The sequence below is a fragment of the Ahaetulla prasina genome, chromosome 5 (genome assembly GCF_028640845.1).
Source record: "Ahaetulla prasina isolate Xishuangbanna chromosome 5, ASM2864084v1, whole genome shotgun sequence".
Taxonomy (NCBI): Eukaryota; Metazoa; Chordata; class Lepidosauria; order Squamata; family Colubridae; genus Ahaetulla; species Ahaetulla prasina.
In genome coordinates, this window is record NC_080543.1 from 52,632,614 (window position 1) to 52,656,444 (window position 23,831).

The following is a 23,831-nucleotide window of genomic DNA, read 5'->3' on the forward strand; positions in this document are numbered from 1 at the left end:
TCCTAAGTGGTAACAATATTCCAGGAGAAGATTGATGAAAACCAGCTAGCCAGAGACAAATATTTGGAGTTATGAAATAGAAAAAAAAGGCAAACTATAGGTATGAGGTTGTGCTTATGTGCTTAGTGTGTGAAATCTTCACTTTAGTTGTGTTGGAAGAAATATCCATCTGGGTTCAGTTCCAAGTGGGGACAAAGACACTGGAAACATGGAGGCTGCTTGGAAAGATGGTTTAATGGTGGCCAGGATCACATGGCTTGAGATCCTGAACAGAAAAAAGGGCTGAGATCCTGTGCGCTCCCTAGCTTTATGCTTTTACTGAGCTTTGAACTTTCTGGGGCACAGGAAGACTATTCTGATTGGTTGTCAGACTCCCAGGGGGTGGGGGTCTTAGCTAGCCTTGCTGGCTGATGTAATGTTCCCAGGTGTCATGTGGTGAGTTTCAGTTGCTAGATGGGTTCTATTATGTTGCAGATGATGATGGCCCATTGACAAAGGTGGGGAGAATGAGTTTCTACCTCTGACCCATTGACAAAGGTGGGGGGGAGTCAGGAAGCTGCTTTGTCTTTAAAACATGTTTCTCCATTTCTCATCCAGGGAAATATATTCTGCCTTTTTAAATATTTTCTAAAATATTTCATTCTTCTAGGAGGGGGGTGGATGCTAAATTCCTACAATCCCTACTTTTTTTTCCTTTTTTTCAAAAAGTGAGTTTTGAAACATGCTGTTGGCAAAAAATTAAAATTAATCAAATCAGGGAGGCTTGATGGGTGCTTTTAATTTTTCTGATGCAATAGAAGCCATTGATAGAGACAACAGAAAAAAAGATTCCTTCAGTGGCTTCCAACAGCTTTCAACCATGAAGGTCTAGCAGTCAGGGGAAAAGTTCTAGTAAGAATTTTACAGTATCCAATTTTCTATGCCAATTAATTTCAGCTGTTAGATATCACTTTCTGTGAGCTTCCAGTCAGGTTTCAAGCAAGCACACATCCCAAAATTTTCACAGCCATGGTTTTCCTTTAAATTACAGGCTGCCCATTTCCAAGGGTTGGTTACTGAACCTGCCCTAGCTCTTACTTTAGTGCATCCAAGATTTGTGAGTCCAAATTGAAGTTAATCAGTATGCAATCCAGGCTTTTTTTAAAAAAAATTACACGCAATGAGCCCTGGGACTTCTACTCATGAGAACACCAGTGCAACATATCTTGCTTTACTGGGCAACTGGGCAGCATCATTTGTGAGTCAGTCAGGGCTTGGGTTTTGGATATCACTTTTTCTGCTATCTCTTCAAGTGAGGGAATTGCCTGAGGGGGATGCCCTTCCCCCATGGAATTAGCAGGGAGATCTGACTCCTTGGGCTTTTAGTGCCACAGAGCAAAAATCAACCTAGGAGAAGTCTTGTGTGGAGGTAAGCGAAGGGAATAGTTTCAGTCTAATTCTGAATGGTGTCTCTCTCTGTGTGTGCATGTGTATGCAGCTACTTTTACAATACAGGCAATACAAACATTTTGGACAGATTTCCCTCCCACCAGACAGAAATCTAAGGTGTTCAGAACTTGCTGTGGTAGCCACTCTCAAATACAATCCTTACATGAATACTTTAGACTGATTACAATATAAAGCAGACAAGACAGAAAACCTTACAATGAATTTCCACCCTCCCGCCATAGTCTTTCCAGTTGTCTTCTGGGGATTGAAAAGAGTCTTTTAGTCTTTACTTGTACATCTCAGGGTCCTTTCTTTCATGTCTGCTGGGTGGCATGCTTGGTGGTCAGTCAGGTTTGGAAAGGTCTGCTCCAATCTGGTTGCTGTGATGACTTTCAGTGGGGGCTGGATTCAAACTCAATTCCTGGCTCCAACAAATGGAAGGTCTCCTCTGGGGGCAGCATCTGGAACCATGTGCTCTGCTTCCACAGTTGCAGAGTCATCTTTTCAGGGCTGAAAGACATTAGAACAGAGTCTCCTCCCCACTTTTGTGGATAATCTTCCCAGGAAAGGCATTGTAACAGAATTAGAGAGGGGTGGTAGATATCTTGCAGGCAGAGTTTGAAAAGAAACAACACATCAATATTGCAGTTACTAAAAGATAATGCAGTTTCAAAAAAATGGAGACACAACTGATGAGAAAGAAAAAACTGGATTCACATGCTTCAGGAAGAGGATGAACAGGTAAAATCATTTAAACACACAGTAAATGCAAGACTGATATATATTTTTTCTTGTAAGTGAACTTAAAATGTTTCCTCATAAACTTGGGTTGTTACTTTAAGATAAAGAGAGGGAAGGAGAAAAAAAAAACAGAAATAGGATGAAAAGTCCACTTTACTCTGTTTTGTTGGCCGGACAAAGACAGGGCAAAGGCTGTTTCCTTCTTTTTTCTCTCTTCCCCATTTTCATTGCTTCAACCTTTTGTTTTTCTTTTTCCCTAACAATTTAAAATTCTTGTCTCTAGAGATCAGATACATTTTACAGTTACAATTACCTCAAGGGCCCACAAAGACAGTCATACACACATAAAAAAACAAGGAGGACAAAGAAAAAAACAAAACTCTGAGATTTACACACACTGATCATTCCCGCCATAAATCTCAGTTAAATTAGGGAAGGCACAAATCTTAATAGACATACCACGTGGTTCCATAGAAGACAGAGAAAGATACAAACAAACAAACAAAAACCCAAACATTCCTATTTATATATTTCCCTTTTCTTTTAAGTACCTTTATTTAGCCAAATTTTTTCTGGTGTTATCTCCTAGCAAAGCCCATTTTTTACACAATTTCTTCAATTTCTTTTCTTGCATGCCAGCTAACACTGGCACCCGCCTGGTGTCCCAGGCCCCAAGCATGTCTCTCAGAGGATTTCCCTCTACCCCCGAGCTTACGCTTCCCATGAACGGAATGTGAGGCTCACTTTGTCGTAGCCAGGTACTCCCACAGTTTCGGGGAAAAAAAGGTATCCACGAAGGACTCCGACTCCCTTCTATCGAAGTATGGGCCCCTTCCTTAAGGGAACTCTTATTTGAAGATCACCAATACAAAAAATAGTGATCCCGGAGGACCTTGCTGCCCCTATAGCAGGTACGAGCACCTCCTCTCACTCTACATGCACCACTTTAGGCTTTGCTTTCCTTTTTAGATACACCGATAGTTCCTATATATTTCTTTTTCCCCCTTCACACTTCTTTTCCTTTTGCTCGGCTTCCATTCCTTGAAAACACAAAGTTCCACGTTTGTCTTCCCCCCCTTGCTTTCTCTAGCCTACCGGTCACGGCTTGGTGGAGCTAGCAGTAGGTAGAGGTGCGGCTAGAGATTGCTCAAAGAGGTGGAATCAGACTGTTTCCTTAGGTGGAATCCCACACACACACTTCCTCCTTCCCTAACAGAAGGTCCTGTGCTCTGGCAAAACCCCCATGCTCTCCAGACTTTTGGTCTTTCAGCGGTTAGGAAATGCACAGAGGAAGCAAGATCCAGCTGTGATTGGGAGAAGGGCTCTCTTACTCACACACATGCAGGCATATACATATTTCCCATGCTTTTCCATGCTTTAAAATTAAAATTTAGAGGTACTCACCTTCTTTCCAAGCAGCCTTTGAGCTCAACACTCAAAACCCCTTTAAAAACTAGTTCCAAATGGCCAAGGTCCAGGAAAACTTACCCACAGACTCAATAGGTCTGCTGCTAGCAAGGGAGGCTTACCTGGGCCAGGTCCATTGGTTAGGTTAGCTTGGAGTCCCATCTGCGGGTGCCAATTGTTGGAAGAAATATCCATCTGGGTTCAGTTCCAAGTGGGGACAAAGACACTGGAAACATGGAGGCTGCTTGGAAAGATGGTTTAATGGTGGCCAGGATCACATGGCTTGAGATCCTGAACAGAAAAAAGGGCTGAGATCCTGTGCGCTCCCTAGCTTTATGGTTTTTCTGAGCTTTGAACTTTCTGGGGCACAGGAAGAGTATTCTGATTGGTTGTCAGACTCCCAGGGGGTGGGGGTCTTAGCTAGCCTTGCTGGCTGATGTAATGTTCCCAGGTGTCATGTGGTGAGTTTCAGTTGCTAGATGGGTTCTATTATGTTGCAGATGATGATGGCCCATTGACAAAGGTGGGGAGAATGAGTTTCTACCTCTGACCCATTGACAAAGGTGGGGGGGAGTCAGGAAGCTGCTTTGTCTTTAAAACATGTTTCTCCATTTCTCATCCAGGGAAATATATTCTGCCTTTTTAAATATTTTCCAAAATATTTCATTCTTCCAGGAGGGGGGTGGGTGCTAAATTCCTACAGTTGCTTTATTCTATCTTGTCTGTTGCTACAGTACTACTCTTACAAAATTTTTCACATTGGGAAATATTTCTACAATGAATTATGTTTGGTATTTGATTACTAATTTGATAGCCTCTCATCTTACATCAGTTGGGAAAATCATGTTAATCAGAGAGGCATACTGATTAGATGCAATGGAATTGAAAAATATATTGTAGTACAAGTTGAGACAATAAACATGTGGAGTGGTTCTATTATATACTCTTGCCTTTTGTGATGATTGCTCCCTCTGGAAATCAGAAAATCCTGGAAGAGAAAGGAGAAATAAGTTCTATTACCCGCCTCCACCCCCTTCACAAAAATACAAGTATGATCCAGTTGGTAAAAATTCAAATACTATTTTGGGAAGTATTATAAATCCAGATTATGGAAAATGATTGCTCCACTCTACTCCGTCACTTCAAGCCCCACTTAGAATGTGGCATACTGTTCTGGGTACTGCAGTTCAAAAAAGATAATTCAGAAAATGAAAGAAGTTTGGGGGAGATCTATCTAAATGCTGAGGGACTAGAAATCAAGTCTTAGAAAGAACAGTTAAATGAAATTTATAACCTGAAGATCATAATATATCTAAAAGTAAATATATAAATATATCATATATCGGAAAAACTGAAATTCCCAAAGGTGCTTTTTTTCAGGAAGTAACTGGACTTTCTTGTTTTTTTCTTTTGAAGACATTTTGTTTCTCATCCAAGGACCTTCTTCAGCTCTAACAGGATAGTGGGGAATGGAAGGATTTGTATTTCTTGCAGACAGCTGGTCATTTGCATTTCTTTAGAGGGTCCTTGAAGCACTTGGAGGTTTATCTGTGTCCTCAGGGTAACCTGAGGGGTCCTCCTGGTTTCTGTAGTTTGCAATTTTTCCTGTGGAAATCTTCCATTCCTCACTATCCTGTAAGAGCTGAGGAAGCTTCTTTAATGTGAAGGGAAATATTTTGAAAAGAAAAAACAAGAAAGTCCAGTTGCCTCCTGAAAAAAAAACACCTTTGGGACAACCATGACCTGGGTGACTAAGAATCACTACAGATTTTTAAAAACTGGAATTGTTGTCTGGTGCCCCAGAGGATCAGAGCAAAACTAGTGGGTTTGAAATTAGAGGGAAATGGATTTAGGCTAGATTTTAGGAAGAAATTATTGATGGTATAAGCTGTCAACTAGTGCAATAGGTTGTTTTGGTTTTTAGTTGCTTATCAAATTGATATAGCTGCCCATCTTATGAAGCTGCCTGATTCTCTTTTAATTTGATATTAGTTCAGTTAAAAATGTCAATAGCTTGTTTTATAAAAAGAGATATTTGTTCTTTGGTGCAAATTTTCAAATAGAAGCTGAATGTCATAGGTCTAAAATATTTTAACGAATCCTGCTTCAGTGGGGCATTTAATTTTGTACCTTCTAGAGTTCTCTTCCAACTCTGATTTGAGTACCTAAATGCATAAATTAGCTAACTATCTATATTTATGAATGCATGATATTTTTCTCAGTTATTTTTAGCAGATTATTCAAACAATGAAATATTTATATTGCTCAATGTTTTGCATATCAAGAGAGCTGCAGGCTTCAGGTTGATAATAAACACATTGTATTTTATTTTGTTTTAATTATTTTTAATTACCTACAACAATATATTCTAATTCAGAGGAAGTAACATGAAATAGCAAATATTAATATTAATGTTTATTACTAATTATTCTTTTCTTTATCAATAAAGTGAAAAGAAACTCTTTTTTAAAAAAGATCGTGTACTTTCAATCCAATTAAAGAAAGTATTAATTTTTGAAGCAAAGATCAAACCAAATATAACTTTCATCTATTTCTAGCTTATGAAGGCAGCATTTTGTGTGTGTGTGTGTGTGTATTGAGTGAAATCCTTTATATTATTAGAAGGTAAACTAGACTCAGCCCCACCCCCAGCCTAAGAGAAGCACTATGAAATTTCATCAGCCATTTCTTCCATAAACTGTTTTAAACAAGCAACCACAAGATTGAACTTACATAGTATAGGTCATTCAATAAAATGTGCTGAACGACAACCAGAACTTGAAAAGGCTCACATAATTAATGTACAATCAGCACTTTATATTGTAGAGCATTAGAACAGTACAAAGTGATTGTGAGTGTCCTTACTGAATTCATTCTGAGATCATTCACCAGGTAATTTCTGTAATCAGAAGAGGCATCTGTGCAGTATTTGTGCAAAAGAACATGCCAGATGAGGTCTTAAACATTACCATATAATACAAGGGAAACAATTTTAATTTAGTGGCATGGACATGATGCTTAATTAATGAGTGTTGTTTTGCAAATGTACATGAAACCAGAGCATGCCTTGTATTTGTAATTTGTATTCACTGTGGGGTCCTTGGTATTCTCTAAGTTTGGTTGTTTTCTTGCAGATGTTTCATTATCCGACTAGGCAACATCATCAGTGCACAAATATTCTCTTCCACTTGTATTTACTTGAGATTTTTTTCCCTTCAAATTGGGTTCCTGATTGTGGAATGTTTGAAAATTTGACATTTTGAAATGTCATCTAAAGTTGTATAATATAATATAAGATTGAAAAACAGTTACTATGTATATAATGTATATATAATATACCAGTATTATGGTACATTGTCCCAAGGTGCTTTTTTTTCAAGAGGCAACTGGTCTTTCTAGTTTTTTGTTTTTTTTTTGAAGACATTTCATTTCTCATCCAAGAAGCTTCTTCAGTTCTGATTGGATGGTGGGGATTGGAAGGATTCTTTCTTTGAAACGTCTTTAAAGAAAAACCAGAAAGTCCAGCTGCCTCTTGAAAAAAAGCACCTTGGGACAACCATGACCCGGATGACTGAGAAACTCCATAGACATATTATGGTATATTGTTTGAATAGTATTAGTTGAAAAGTTTAATTAATACTAATTAAGACAAATGATTCAAATTTGGGTAAGATGGCTAATACCTTAGAAAGAAAATTCCTAGCAATTTCCAAAGGTTATTAAAACTGAAAGTAACAGAAGTAAATATTAGCAGTAAATAATATATTAACATTTGGGAGAGGAAACTGAAACAATTTATTTGAAATTGACTATAAATCACTATTGTATGTGATTTTCAGTTCTGGGCTCTATTCTTTAAGAAGAATTTTGAGTGAATAGATTAGATTCAGGGAAAAGTCAAATTTAAGGAACTAGAAATAAGTAACCAAATGGAAGTAGTGATATTTATCCTGGACAACTACTAGATAGTAGTGAAGAGTTAAGAAGGGATCTACTCTATGTTGTCTTCTAGAATTTTACGGACCAATATTATAGCAGTAAATTAGTCTGGTATATACTGTATCTTGTACATACTTTAGTTTCATAATGAATATTTGGAACTTTTTATTTCTTATTCACTTGGTCTCACTATTAATATTATCCATGTATTGAAAGAAAAATGTCACTTGAACAAATGAGTTAGAAATGTTCTGAAGAAAATCTTAAAATTTACAGCATTTATTGAATATCCCCTTCCCATACCTTTTTGACCTGACGATTTCCAATTTGCCATCAGGCTTTGCATTTCCCATCTTATAAGTTCTGACATTCTCTAGCTTTTAGTACTGAATGCTTGTTACTGCATTTCTCCCTGAGCACAAATCATGCCCCCTGAGCCTTTTCTCAGGTTGATAGGTCTTTCTATATGTGTACATACATAATTCATTTACTATTTCATGTATCTGGTGAACATTGTGCTAAAATAATATATGCTGTGTTTCAAATTCTATAAAATCCTAATGTAAGTAGTTTACTTTTGTTTTCTAATAATCAAGTTTTTGGAATGTGCTTTAAATTTCCTACACTCACTTTATTGTGAATTCTGTTAGAAATAAAAATAGCTACATGGGAAATACATTTCTGAACAATTTCCCAGTGAGGCAGAAGTTGTCAGGATCTATTGTTGTAGAAAGAATGTAAAATAATAAATTGGCCAATTCTATAGAATACTATGTTATTTTGTTGAGAGCCACATTTTATATCCAACCTACAGCTTGGGACTTCAAGTGTTTTTCTTGTAGCAATGTATAAAAGATTAACACAATTAAAGTATGTGTGAGTGATATCCATAGTGGTTTTGTTTTTTATTTTTTTAAAAATTGTACTAAGTCAAAATGAATATGATATTTTAATCATTATTTTAATGCCTTGTTTGAGCCTTTTTTAAAAAATATTTTATTCTGTCCAGAAGTTATAATTGAAATACTTATCTAGAGGCAAATATGATGAATGATTGCAGGAACTAGGTAGGTCTAGTCAAGGGAAGACTTGGGGTGATATGATAGCAGTCTTCCAATATTTGGAAGAGGGCCCAGCCTATTCTCCAAACCACCTGAAGGCATAATGGATGAACGCTAATCAAGGAGAGATCCAGCCTAGAACTAAGGAGAAATTTTCTGACAGCAAGAGCAATTAACCAGTGGAAAGGCTTACCTCCAGAAGTTGTGAATGTTCATCACTGAAAATTTTTCAAAAGAGATTGGATAGTCATTCATCTGGAATGGAATAGGGTCTCCAGCTTAAGCAAGGTCTCTTCCAACTCTATTATTCTGTATAATGTAGAAATAAGCATGCCTTTACCCAGAGAAAGTAATAGAAGAAAGACTGGTGGTCTTTGCATAATTGTTCTTTACCTATAAGCAATAGATTAAAATTATCTTGCATTCAGTTGCATTATTCCTTTCCCTTTAATCACAGAAACTAATTAATTCCAAATTTGATCATGATTTTTTTTGTTCAGCGAAATCCAGATTAATTAGTGACTTTTTAAATTATTTTTGTGTAGCTTGATCCAGAAATGTCTGTATTGCAAATAGCATGTAGAATAAAAAAAGAAGAAATCAGAGAATGAATTCATAGTATGCTGTAGCTCATCCATCCATTATGTAGCTTTTTCCATTAAGGATCACTGGCTAATGGATTTCTGATGTAGATGGAAACTTTTTTTATGCTACAGAGATATAGCTGTGACTGATGAGATCACTGTACCTTTAACTGATAGTCTTTTAAGCTTGAGAGTTTGCATTTGTGCCCTTTGAGCATTCATGTGCAATCAGTGATACTTTGTTCGCCCAAGTTGTGTTTTCAGCAAAACACAAAATACATTGATATCAGCTTTCTCTCATTCCCTCTTATCAATTATGAAGACAACAGCATTTACTTGATCATACTACTAATAAATATGCATGATTTTGTATAAGGATCTACATCATCTTACAGTTAAGTTCAGTAGCGGCGGCGGCGGCGGTGGCCGGCTCGGCGTTTCTTTGGGAGGAGCCTGGAGCTTTCTCCCCCCCAGTGGTATTGTCATCAGTGGCGGCAACGGCGGTAGCGGCGGCCTGGCCTGGCCTGACCGGTCTGGCGATGGCCTGGCCCGACGGTGGGCCTCTGGCCCAGCGGGCCCAGCGGGCGAGTGGCCTATTCCAGCGGCCTATTCCAGTGGCCTGGTGGCTGGGCCGGCTGGGCGGCCTAGCTTGGAGATCGCAGGTGGGCCCAATAGACGCCTTGCTGGTGTCACCTTGAGGCTGTCCTCGGGCCTAGTGGACGCCCCCTCTTTATCATCTTTACCACCTAGAGGTCGTCTATGGACCGCCTGTGGGGGGGGGACCTTTTTAAGACCTTTTTAAGATCCTGCTTCCCCCCCCGGACTTTGGGAGAGAGATGGCTTAGCGGTTGAGTGGCCTGGCCTAGTGGATCCCCCTGGCCTAGCAGTGTAACAGCTTCCTCCTTTAACCATCCCTCGGGACTGTATAATGAGGGGTTGGTGAAACGGACTGAATCATGGCGGTGTTATCCATCTACCGCCCAAGAACTATTCCTCAACTGTGCTCACCCGGAATTGCCGGAATTAACAATTATCATCTTGATTGGTCCAGGATGGGCTTGTTTGCCGGACTCTAATTATGCGGACATTCACAGCGGCTGACCTTCTTGCCCTGCGAGATTCCCCTCTCTCGCGGGTTTGGCCCACTACACTATCGAGGGCCCATCTTGAGGACGGGTTTTGGAACCCCGAGAGGTGGCATGCCAAAAATAGGAGACTTAGGGGATTTTTAATTAACTGTTTTAACCGTTTTTTTAAGGGGAGTTTTAATGGGAATTTTAAGGGTGGGTGGATGGGTGGGTGGGGAACCCATCAGGGAGGGGGCTAGGTCCACCATGTGTTCGTGGCGGTAACTTAATAGGTCCTAGGGTTGTGGAGAGGGGTGTCGTTCCAGTTTGTCAGGGTCGAGCTATTACTACGGTAAGTGGGAGAGGCAGATATGACGGAAGGGGGGGGCACATCAGGTTTCGGGGGCTCGCTTTCGCTGTTTATGAGCGATTGCGTGCTCCGGCCCCCCAGGAACTTCCCGTGACCCGAGTGGCCAGAGTAATCGGGACCTGGGCCTTCGGCTGATGTTATGTAATGCCAGGTCTGCGGTTAATAAAGCCCCCCTGATTTCAGATCTTATTCAGGAAGGGACCGCAGACGTTATGGGCATTACGGAGACCTGGTTGGGCACCGAAGGGGGGGTCCCCCTAGTGGAGATGTGCCCACCAGGTTTCCGAGCATTCCATCAGCCGAGGGCCCAGGGTAGGGGTGGCGGGGTGGCGGTTATCATTAAGGAGAGTCTCGAGCCGAGGGAAACCACTGTGCCTCAGATAGCTGGGTATGAATCCCTCTACGTGAAGTGGGGTCGTAGGACTCAGGTGGGCTTGTTGGTCACGTACCTGGCTCCTTGCTGCATGACAACAGCCCTGCCTGAGCTGTTGGAGTTGCTGGCCGGGTTGGCAGTTGAAACCCCTAGACTGTTGGTCATGGGGGATTTCAATTTGCCATCAGCTCAGGAGTTCATGGCTTCCATGACGGCCATGGACCTGATTCAATTAATTGACGGCCCTACCCATGTCGGGGGAGGCACCCTAGACTTGATTTTTATCTCTGGCCAGTGGTCTAATGATCTGGTTTTAAATGATTTAGTTGTTGAACCTTTGTCATGGTCAGATCATTTTCTCCTTCGTCTAGACTTTCTGACCGCTACCCACCACCGCAGGGAGATGGAACCAATGCGCTGGTTCCGTCCCAGGCACCTGATGGACCCGGAGAGGTTCCTGACAGAGCTTGGGCTGTTTCCCGAGCACCTGGCCCACGACTCGACTGAAGAACTAGTTGTGGCTTGGGAACGGGCCACGGCTGGAGCTTTGGACCGTGTCGTGCCTTTGCGGCCTCTGACCCGGCGTCGGTCTCAACCAGCTCCTTGGTTCTCCAAGGAGCTGAGGGAGATGAAGCGCCAGAGAAGACGCCTAGAGAGTGCCTGGAGATCCAGCCGCTCTGAGGCTGACCGGACACTAGTTAGGTCCTATAGTAGGACCTAACTAGTGGCAATGAGGGTTGCGAAGCGTTCCTACGTTTCCTCCCTCATTGCATCGGCAGATAACTGCCCGGCCGCCCTGTTTCGGGTGACCCGCTCGCTCCTTCAACAGGAGGGGCGGGAGGACCCCCTACAAGGGCGTGCCGAGGAGTTTAACGGTTATCTATACGACAAAATCGTTCAGCTTCGGGACAGATTGGATCAAAATTGGGTAGATCCAGGCGAGGGTTCCGAGACCCGTCTTGTTGAGGTGGTTTGGGATGACTTTGATCCTGTGACTCCCGAGGACATGGACAGGTTGCTGGGTAGGCTGAACGCCACCACATGTTTACTGGATCCGTGCCCCTCCTGGTTAGTACTGGCTACTCAGGAGGTGACACGAGGCTGGCTCCAGGGGATTACAAATGCTTCCTTGCGGGAGGGGGTCTTTCCCGCGGCCTTGAAAGAGGCGGTGGTGAGACCCCTCCTCAAGAAGCCTTCCCTGGACCCAGCTGTTTTAGGGAATTACTGGCCAGTCTCCAATCTTCGCTTCACGGCGAAGGTTGTAGAGAGTGTGGTGGCATGTCAGCTACCCCAGTACCTGGATGAAGCTGTCTATCTAGACCCGTTCCAGTCCGGCTTCCGGCCCGGATACAGTACGGAGACAGCTTTGGTCGCACTGGTGGATGATCTCTGGAGGGCCAGGGATAGGGGTTACTCCTCTGCCCTGGTCCTATTAGACCTCTCAGCGGCTTTTGATACCATCGACCATGGTATCCTGCTGCGCCGGTTGGAGGGGTTGGGAGTGGGAGGCACTGTTTATCGGTGGTTCTCCTCCTACCTCTCTGACCAAACGCAGATGGTGTTGACAGGGGGGCAGAGATCGACTCCAAGGTGCCTCATGTGTGGGGTGCCGCAGGGGTCGATTCTCTCACCCCTCCTGTTCAACATCTATATGAAGCCGCTGGGTGAGATCATCAGTGGCTTCGGGGTGAGATACCAACTGTACGCTGATGACACTCAGCTGTACTTTTCCACCCCGGGCCACCCCAGTGAAGCTGTCGAAGTGCTGTCCCGGTGTTTGGAAGCCATATGGGTCTGGATGGGGAGGAACAGGCTCAAGCTTAATCCCTCCAAGACGGAGTGGCTGTGGATGCCGGCACCTCGGTACAGTCAGCTGCAGATGCGGCTGTCTGTCGGGGGTGAGTCATTGGTCCCGATGGAGAAGGTATGCAACTTGGGCGTGCTCCTGGATGGTCGGTTGTCCTTTGAAGACCATTTGGCAACCGTCTCCAGGAGAGCTTTTCATCAGGTTCGCCTGATCCACCAGTTGCGTTCCTTCCTGGACCGGGATGCCTTATGCACAGTCACTCATGCTCTTGTTACCTCTCGCCTGGACTACTGCAATGCTTTCTACATGGGGCTCCCCTTGAAGAGCACCCGGAGACTTCAGCTAGTCCAGTATGCGGCTGCGCGGGTTATTGAGGGAGCGGTTCGGAGCTCCCACATAACACCTATCCTGCGCAGACTGCACTGGCTACCTGTTGTTTTCCGGGTGCGCTTCAAGGTATTGGTTACCACCTTTAAAGCGCTCCATGGCTTAGGACCGGGCTATCTACGGAACCATCTACTGCCGGCCTCTATCTCCCTTCGTCCGGTACGTTCCCACAGGGAGGGACTCCTCAGGGTGCCGTCAGCCAAACAGTGTCGACTGGTGGCCCCCAGGGGGAGGGCCTTCTCTGTGGGGGCTCCGAACCTGTGGAACGAACTTCCCCTCGGACTTCGACAATTACCTGACCTTAGGACCTTTCGCCGTGAACTTAAAACTTATTTATTTCGTATGGCTGGACTAGCCTGATTTTTATCTTTAAATTTTAATTGAACTTATGGGTTTTTAAAGTTTTATAATTTTATGCGGGAGTATGTTATTTTAACATTTGGGCAAATTTAAATTAGTTTTTTAAGGGATGTTTTTAACTATTGTGTGTATCTGTATTTTATCTGCCTGTTCACTGCCCTGAGTCCTTCGGGAGAAGGGCGGTATACAAATTAAAATATTCATTCATATTAATTCATTCATAGGTATTACATTATATGAACTTTCTTAGCAGTAAACAATCTTTGAAAGGATTTCACTTTTCTTGAACAATTAAAGCCAAGATGGCGCCGACGAAGGCTGCCTCGGTGAAATGCTCTCTAATTGTTTCTTTATTTCTAATTGTTCTCTGTGACTCACTACGGATTTCCTACTCACGAGACCATCTGCTAAAAATTAAGGAACATTTCTTTAAGGAGCAGCTTTCTTTGATCTCACCCCCGCCTGTCTTTACAAACACGGAGGAGATTCTAACACAGGAGGAGGCAATTTCCACGGAGCCATGGACTACTAAAAAAACCAAACGACGGAAGAGAAAGAAGAGAGGTAAACGATCTGGGATCTTAATCAGGCTAAGAAATCGCATTAAAACTCCTCTGCCTTCAATTTTCCTAACAAATATACACTCACTTGCAAATAAGATGGATGAAATACTCCTCTTAAACAAATACTATTCTGATTTTTGCAATTCAGCAGTCCTATGTTTCTCTGAAACCTGGTTAAATGAATCAATTGAAAATAGCAGCCTGAACATTCCAGGGTTTCAGATTGAACGATCAGACAGGATTCCAGAAACATCTGGTAAAAAGAAAGGAGGAGGCTTATGCCTATATATTAATAGAAACTGGTGTCAAGATTTTAAAATAATTTACAAATTCTGTGACAACAATTTAGAGACTCTAATTATCAACTGCAAACCTTACTATTTGCCTCATGAATTTTCCTCATTTCTTCTAATTGCTGTTTATGTCCCACCACAAGCCTGTGTAAACAAAGCATTACGAACTCTAGCTGACCAAATCATGGAGGCTGAAGCCAAACACCCTGATTCACTGGCCATTGTTTTGGGAGATGCAAACTTAAGGAAAGAGCTACCAAAATACTTTCAGCATGTCAATTGTCCCACCAGAGGCAAGAATACTCTAGACCATTGCTACACAACACTAAAAGATGCTTATCGGTCTTTACCACGTGCAGCTGTAGGACACTCTGATCATTGCATGATTCACCTTGTACCTGCTTACAGGCAAAGACTTAAAGCCACAAAACCAATAATTAAATCAGTGAAGACCTGGACTGAGGAATCAAAATTAAAGCTACAGGCATGTTTAGACTGCACTGATTGGAATATTTTTAAAGATACCTCTGCAGACCTGGATGAACTCACAGATACTGTAACATCATATGTCAGCTTCTGTGAAAACCTATGTGTACCTACAAGGAACTTGTGAATATACAGTAACAACAAACCTTGGTTTACACCTAAACGTAAGCAGCTACGACATTCCAAAGAGGAAGCCTACAGAAAAGGTGATAAAATGCTGTACAATCAGGCCAGAAATGCACTAACAAGGGAGATCAGAGCAGCAAAAAGAAGCTACTCTGAAAAGCTAAAGAATCAGTTTTCAGCAAATGAACCAGCAAACATGTGGAAAACTCTTAAAAATATCACCGGCTATGGCAAACCTCCTTCCCAGGCTGAAGGTAATCAACAACTGGCAGATGACCTGAATGATTTTTAATGCAGGTTTGAAAGGAAACTACAGCCACCTATCTCCACAACCCCCATCTCAGACACACCAACAACAGCCAAGCCTCCTACAACTGACCCCATTTCATTGGGTTTCCAACCCCTAGTGATCACAGAAAAGGAAGTGCAGGACCTATTTCACAGACAAAAGCCAGGAAAAGCTCCAGGCCCAGACAAGATAACTCCTTCTTGCTTAAAAGTCTGTGCTGACCAATTGGCCCCCATCTTCACCCATATTTTCAATAAATCACTAGAGATGTGTTATGTTCCTTCTTGCTTCAAACGCTCTACCATCATCCCAGTGCCGAAGAAGCCCACCATCAAGGAACTGAATGACTACAGACCAGTTGCTTTAACATCTGTAGTCATGAAAACCTTTGAAAGGCTAGTGCTTTCCTACCTTCGGGAGTCCTTCGGGAGAAGGGCGGTATACAAATTAAATTATTATTATTATTATTATTATTATTATTATTATTATTATTATTATTATTATTATTATTATTATTATTATTATTATTATTATTATTACCTGAAAACTATCACGGATCCACTGTTAGACCTCTTGCAATTTGCATATCGAGCAAATAGATCAACAGATGATGCTGTTAATATGGCTCTGCACTACATCCTACAACATCTTGAGTCTCCAAAGACCTATGCAAGGGTCCTTTTTGTAGACTTTAGTTCAGCATTCAATACCATCATTCCAGACATTCTTCTAACTAAGCTAAACCAGCTACAGGTACCGGAACAGACTTGTAAGTGGATCACAAGCTTCCTAACAAACAGGAAGCAGCAGGTGAAGCTAAGCAAGATCACATCAAATACCTGTACAATTAGCACAGGGGCCCCCCAAGGCTGTGTGCTCTCCCCACTTCTCTTCTTTCTGTATACCAATGACTGCATCACCAACGATCCATCTGTTAAGCTACTGAAGTTCGCAGATGACACAACAGTGATTGGTCTCATTTGAGACAATGACGAATCCGCATATAGACGAGAGGTCGAACGACTAGCCTTGTGGTGCAACCAAAACAATCTGGAACTGAACACACTCAAAACTGTAGAAATGGTGGTAGACTTTAGGAGAAACCCTTCCATACTTCCACCTCTCACAATACTTGACAACACAGTATCAACAGTAGAAACCTTCAAATTTCTAGGTTCTATCATATCGCAAGATCTAAAATGGACAGCTAACATCAAAAACATCATCAAAAAAGGACAACAAAGAATGTTCTTTCTGCGCCAACTCAGTAAGCTCAAACTGCCCAAGGAGCTGCTGATTCAGTTCTACAGAGGAATTATTGAGTCTGTCATTTGCACCTCTATAACTGTCTGGTTCAGTTCTGCAACCGAACAAGAAAAACACAGACTTCAGAGGATAATTAGAACTGCAGAAAAAATAATTGCTACCAACCTGCCTTCCATTGAGGACCTGTATACTGCATGAAATCAAGAAGAGGGCCGTGAAAATATTTACAGACCCCTCGCATCCTGGACATAAACTGTTTCAACTCCTACCCTTAAAATGACGCTATAGAGCACTGCACACCAGACAACTAGACACAAGAACAGTTTTTTCCTGAAGGCCATCACTCTGCTAAACAAATAATTCCATCAACACTGTCAGACTATTTACTGAATCTTCACTACTATTAATCGTCTCATAGTTCCCATCACCAATCTCTTTCCACTTATGACTGTATGACTATAACTTGTTGCTGGCAATCCTTATGATTTATATTGATATATTGACCATCAATTGTGTTGTAAATGTTGTACCTTGATGAACGTGTCTTTTCTTTTATGTACACTGAGAGCATATGCACCAAGACAAATTCCTTGTGTGTCCAATCACACTTGGCCAATAAAATTCTATTCTATTCTATTCTATTCTATTCTATTCTATTCTATTCTATTCTATTCTATTCTATTCTATTCTATTCTATTCTATTCTATTCTATTCTATTCTATTCTATTAAAATATATATTATTTTCTAACAGGAAAAGCTGTCTTCAGTATTGGGGATTTATCAATTCTGAATGAATCCTGAAAGGGATTAATTAAAAATATATACAAGCTCCAAAAATCAAAATAGTAGATCGAAATACCTTTACTATAAATTGTTTTATACTCTATTAATTTTAAAAGGGGCATCGGTTCTTACCTGCCATACACCTTCTCGTTGAGTGGAGACTGCAGCCAGGAATGGGTTGCACTCATCTGTTCAGATTGGTGGACTGAGTCTGACAAAGTTGTTAAGTCCCGCCTCTGTTGCTAGGAAATCCAGCTTTTGGCAAAGACAATGAAGTAGACTCGACATGTCGAAGAAAAGAAAAAGGTAAACAACAACACAGACCAGACAAACAAGGATGGGGCTAACTGCTGTCTCTACTCAATAGAAGGTGCGTGCCAGGTAAGAACCAATGCCCCTTCTCTGTAGTGGTGGAGACAGCAGCCAGGAATGGGACATACCAAAGCCTAGTGTCCCTATCTACGGGTGGGTCCCCATCTGGTCCAATGACTCCCCTCCAGTAAAAACTTGCTGTAAAACTGTGCAGCCAAAGGCTACCTCAGCAGAAGCAAATCTATCTAACTTGTAATGCTTTACAAAAGATGAAGGGGTAGTCCACATAGCCGCCTTGCAGATCTCTGTTAAGGATGCCCGTGTTGCCCAGGCCACTGATATCGCCACACTGCATGTTGAATGTGCCGTCATGTGAGCAGGTGTCAGAAGAGAATGTAGATCATAAGCCTTGGTGATCATTTGTTGTATCCACCTGCCAATGGTAGATGAAGTCACCTTAACCCCTAAAGAAAGTAGGATAAAGGAGACAAACAACAACTCCCTTCAACGTATATCAGCTGTTCTGGTCAGATAAATATGGAGGGCCCAGCGAACATCCAAGGAATGCCAACGATGTTCCAATGGGTGAGCCGGATCCAAACAGAAATTTGGCAGAACTAGTTCTTGCATCCTGTGAAAAGACATATTAAGTATAGGCACAAAGGACAGATCTAGCTGAAGGACTACCCATGTTGTGGCTCCGGGCCCCGAGCTGGCCCCCGAGCCTGCCCTCATGGAGGAGAGTGACTTGGAGAGTGAGGGAGAGGAGCCAGCAGGGCCTCCATTGCCAGGACACCACCCCAAGTTCCAGCTGCAGGCCAGGAGGAGGAGCTAACAAGGCCTCTTTCCCCCAACCCCTCCTCCTCCTCCCTGGCAACACCCCAAGTGCCAGCTGCTGAGGATCAATCTTGGCTCGATCTGAGACAGCGATGCCGAGATAAGTGCGCGCAGCAGAGGAAGAGGTGTGGCAGGTCCAGGGAGTGCTGAGTCATGGAGCCACACCCCAAAGGGGATAAAAGCAGGTGGAATTGCTCCGTAGGCTCTTGTGTCGGACAAAGCTACAAGCTACTAGCTCTTGGACTGCTTCATGTGAGCTACTGACAGCTTTTGGACTAAAGGTTGGGATTTCTTCGTGAGTAACTGTTTGATCATCCTGCAGACTCCTGGTTGCCTTGGCAACAGTCCGTCAGCACGCTGTTACTTGATAGAGACTTGGCAGGCACGTGAAGAAACGTTGCCAGAACTTTTTGCTGCCAAAGAAAACCCGGCCAAGTGTAAATAAATTGCTGGCAGACAGTCCTCGGCTGGCATGCTTTCTTAGGGGAGGTGAGGGGGACAGAACAACCAGTTCCATGTGAAACACACATAGGTCCTTTCGGACAGAAAGAGCTGCGATCTCTGTAATCCACCTAGTGGAAGTAATTGCGACTAAAAATGCGACCTTGCATGACAACAAGTGCAAACTGGCCTCACGTAATGGCTCGTAAGGTGGTCCTGTAAGAGAATTTGAAACAATGGAAAGGTCCCAGGTGGGGTATATGCCAAAGGAGGACATACTGTAAATTAGTAGCCCCTTTCAGAAATCTCCGAATCACCAGTTGTTGCGATAGAGAAGGAGGGTGTTCCAAAGTCAAAACAGTAGCAAGAACCAACACCTGACATCTAAGAGTGTTGGGGGATAGTCCATATCTAATCCGTTCTGTAGAAACTCCAGGATCTGGGCTATCAAGGCTTGAAGAGGCAGAATTCCAATATGGTCGCTCCAAGAGCAAAAGGCCCACCAAGTGGCAAAATAAATGTGTTCCGTTGAGGGTCTATGGGAAGCTTGAATGGTCTGAATGACCCTGGAGGAAAGGCTGTCCTCCCTCTGGGCGCACCACTCAACCGCCAGGCGGTCAGTTTATTATTTATTTATTTATTAATCACATTTATATACCGCCCTATCTCCCGAGGGACTCAGGGCGGTTCACAGGCAAGTAAAAGATATATAAATACAGACTAAAACCACAGTTAAAAAACTTATTCTACAAAGCCGAATTAAAAAGCAATATAAATAATAAAAACCATTTAAAACCAATATAAATTTAAAAACTAATCCAGTCCTGCGCAGATGAATAAGTGTGTTTTAAGCTCGCGACGGAAGGTTCGGAGGTCTGGAAGTTGACGGAGTCCTGGGGGGAGTTCGTTCCAGAGGGTGGGAGCCCCCACAGAGAAGGCCCTGGGTGTCGCCAGACGGCACTGCCTAGCTGATGGCACCCTGAGGAGTCCCTCTCTGTGAGAGCGTACGGGTCGGTGAGAGGTATTCGGTAGCAGTAGGCGGTCCCGTAAGTAGCCCGGCCCTATGTCATGTTGAATCCACTGTGGATCCATGTGGACCAACGCCCCCTGGCTGAGCTAATGCCCCCTGGCTGAGCGAAGCAATACCCAGAGGGATCCTCCAGGGTGGTACCACCTACAGGGACATGAGGTCAGCAAACCAAGGCCTCCGTGGCCAGTGAGGTGCAAGAAGGATGACTTCCGCCTGCTCTTCAAGAATCTTGTGCACCACCGTCGCCAATAGAGGAAGAGGCAGAAATGCATAGAGAAGACATTTCAGCCACTGGCAGCATAGGGCATCTACTCCTTCCACCCGGGGCATTGGGAACCTCGTAAAAAAAAACGTGGCAGCTGTGCGTTCACCTGAGTTGCAAAAAGATCTACCTCCAGAACGCCAAAGTGCGTTGTCAGGTCCCTAAGGATTGCTGGATTTAGACACCACTCCAAGTGGTCAATGGCTTGATGACTTAGCCAATCCACCTGTACATTGGACACTCCGGAAATCTGTTCTGCTGTTAAAGACGGAGATGTCGTTCTGCCCAGAGACCCAATCTTCTGGCCTCTAACATCAGGGCCCGAAACCTGGTGCCTACCTGCTGATTTATATGCGCCTTTGCAGCGACATTGTCTGTGAGCACTAAAACGTGCTCGCCTGAGACTCCTCCCTGAAACTGATGAGTGCCAGATACACTGCCTGCAACTCCAGCCAATTGATATTCTGATGTTGCTCGCAAGCAGTCACTTGCCCTGAGCTAGGTCTGACTGGAAGTGTGCTCCCCATCTGGAGAGGCTGGCATCTGTCATAATCACCAGCCACTGAGGGGCATGGAAGAGACATCACCTGGCAATCGCTGGCAACCACCACCAGTTGAGGGATCTGAAAACGTCCTTGGAAACTTGGACTCTGGTTGATGAAGAGCCTCTGCCTGCCTTCTGGAATGGTAAAAGAAAACATTGAAGCATGTAATCCACCCCACGGGGTGATGAAGATGGCCAAAATCATTTTCCCCAGGAGCTGCAAAAGCAGAAACAGGGAGACTTTACGCTCCCATTGGACTCTACAGACTAACTCCTTCAAACTATCCTGATGCTCCTGGGATAAATACACCCTGCCTTCGACAGAATCAATCACCGCTCCTAGATGAAGAATACGGGTCATTGGAGTTAAATGACTCTTTTCTGTATTAACAGAAAACCCATGATCTGCGAGACACTGTAGTGTCACTTGTAGAGCCACTTCAGCACCTTGTACAGAAGTGGACAAAATAAGGATGTCATCCAGGTAACACTGGAGATGGATTGCCTGGCACCTAAGAGAAGCTGCTAATGAAGCCAAAATCATGGTAAAGCAACGGGTAGCCGAAGAAAGGACAAAGGGCAATTCTCTATACTGGTAATGAATGCCATCATAACAAAATCTCAAGTACTGCCGATGAGCGGGAAGAATAGGAACATGCAAGTATGCTTCGGTAATGTCAATAGAAGTGAAGAAGTCGCCCTTCCTAATGCCATCTAAAATAGATTGTAGAGACTGCATTTTGAACTGTTTATAGATAACGTATCGGTTCAAACGTTTTAGGTCCAGAATAGGTCTCCACCCCCCAGCCCCCAAGGATTTTGGAACTAGAAACAGTAGGGAATAAAACCCTTGCCCAAGTTGGTCCTCTGGCACCCTCTGAATAGCCCTAATTTCAAGTAGGTGTTGTACTGCAGATTTCATAAGGACCCTCTTGCTTGTGTCGTGAGACACTGGGCAGCGAATAAAAAACGGCGGAGGAGGGGAGAAAAATTCGATAGACCTGATCGTATCGTATCCCTGACCCAGATGTCAGATGTAGTCATGTCCCAATGGTTGGCATTAAGAACCAATCTGCCACCAATGGGAAGGTTATGCATGTCTCTAATGACGGCACCAGAGCAAATGACTTCCTCCCCCGCGAAAGGGCCTTTTACTCAGATACAGTTTGCCACAGAAGGACCTATCCTGCGTTCCCCTCTGCCTTGGGCCAAATAACCTGAGAACATGAAGACCCTGTCCCCCAATCTGAGCCCCGCATGGGAGCACGATGGGAATACGGGACACAATGAGACTCCCCTCGACGTTGAGCGGTCAGCAAAATCTTCCACTTATCCCTCGTTTCAATGAGTATTGGTTCCAATGCATCTCCAAACAGCCTGTCACCACTAAAGGGGGCAGATGCCAAACGCCATTCATGGCGCGCATTAGCCTGCCAATTTTGCAACCAAAGCAAGTGGCGAGCCGTGACCACCGAGGACAGAGATCGAGATGCAAACCGGGCTGAATGCAAGGTGGCATCTGCCGAGAATTGTACGGCCACAATAATCTTGTTAAGGTCTTGTAGGGTCCTTGTGTCCTCCAGAAGTTTTTCTTACAGTTGCTTAAGCCAGAGTAACATAGCCCTGTTGAAAAAGGAGGCCATGGTAGCGAGCGAATGGCCCAAGCAGCCTCTTGATGTGCCCTCTGGAGTGCCTGATCTGCCTGCCTGTCGTCCGGTTGCAATGCTTCTTCAGGTTGACCTGGAATAGTAGAACCTGCAAAGGATGCATCAACTGTGGGAGTCTGTAGCACCACTGCTAACTCCAAGGCCACATTAAAGAATCGTTTATCTATGGTCGATGGAAGCGGCACTGCCATAGGAGATGTCTGCTAGCACTTGACGACATCGACAAATAAACGGGGAACTGGAATCATGTCCATGGCCCGATCCGGCTAAGAAAACAGTAACTCAGCTGATCATCAGGTTGACCCAGAAGATGAGTTATATTGAGCCACATTAGTGGCCTTGAATAACAATGATTTAAAGAGATTAGGTGGAAAGAGCCCCAAGAATGCTGACTAGTCAGGTACCAGCCCCTCATCATCGGAGAGTTCCAAATCTTTCTGCTCTATATCCTCCAGAACAGAAGGATGGCTGAAAAAAGAGTGGATAGGTGATGCCTGATCCCCATAGGATTGAACCTCGTCCACGTCTTGGTCAACAGGATGATTGGATACCACAGAATGTTCAGAAGGAGGTTGAAAATCCCCTGAAAGGCCATGTTGTATGGCATTTGCAATAATGGTTTGCAGATTGTCAGGAAAGGAAAAGGCGTGCCTTCTCCCCATTTGGTCAGCGTTCAGAAAAAGCAGACCCAATCCCTGAGGATCAATGGCCGTAGTAATCTGAAGGGTAGGCTGTGCTGGCGGTGTAAGAGGTCATGAAGGAGTGCCCCTTAAGGTTGTTGTTGGGATGGGCAAGGGATCACCTTGCAGCAAAAGTTGGTCTGGAGAAGCAGAGTGCTGCACCGGCTGCAGTGGACTATCCTGCCTGGCAGGAGCTGATCGATCAGACTTCGAGGAAGTCGCCTTATTACAAATCTTATGAAGGGCGAGGTCTTGTCTTTGCTCATCCCTAATAGAAGCTTTAGACACTGACTTGCACTGGTCTGAGGTACCCCTGGGCACAGAAGCCTTCTTAAGATGGCAGCTGCTCCTGTCCTCCACCCGTTGGGCTGCGCTACTGGCACTCGAAGTTGCCTCAGGTCTAGTAGTTGCCTCAGATCTTATAGGAGAATCCAAGTCCCCAGCCCTCTTAAACTTACACAGTGCCTTAGGCATGGTGGCCCCTGACAGTCAGCTGTTCAGTCAGTGCTAGTCAGGTTGCTGGTATAAGGAGAAAGCAATTCACAACTGTCCTCAGGAAGCACAAGGCTTCTGACAATGCCAGCCGGAACAGCAGCAAGCCAGGCAACAGCATTCTGTCCAAACTCAGAAAACAAGTTAGGGAAGAAACCCCTTGGTCGGTATATAGGTCGGAGCACTATCCTCCTGTAGAAATTATGCGTCGCAGATGCAAATGGCGCGAACACAA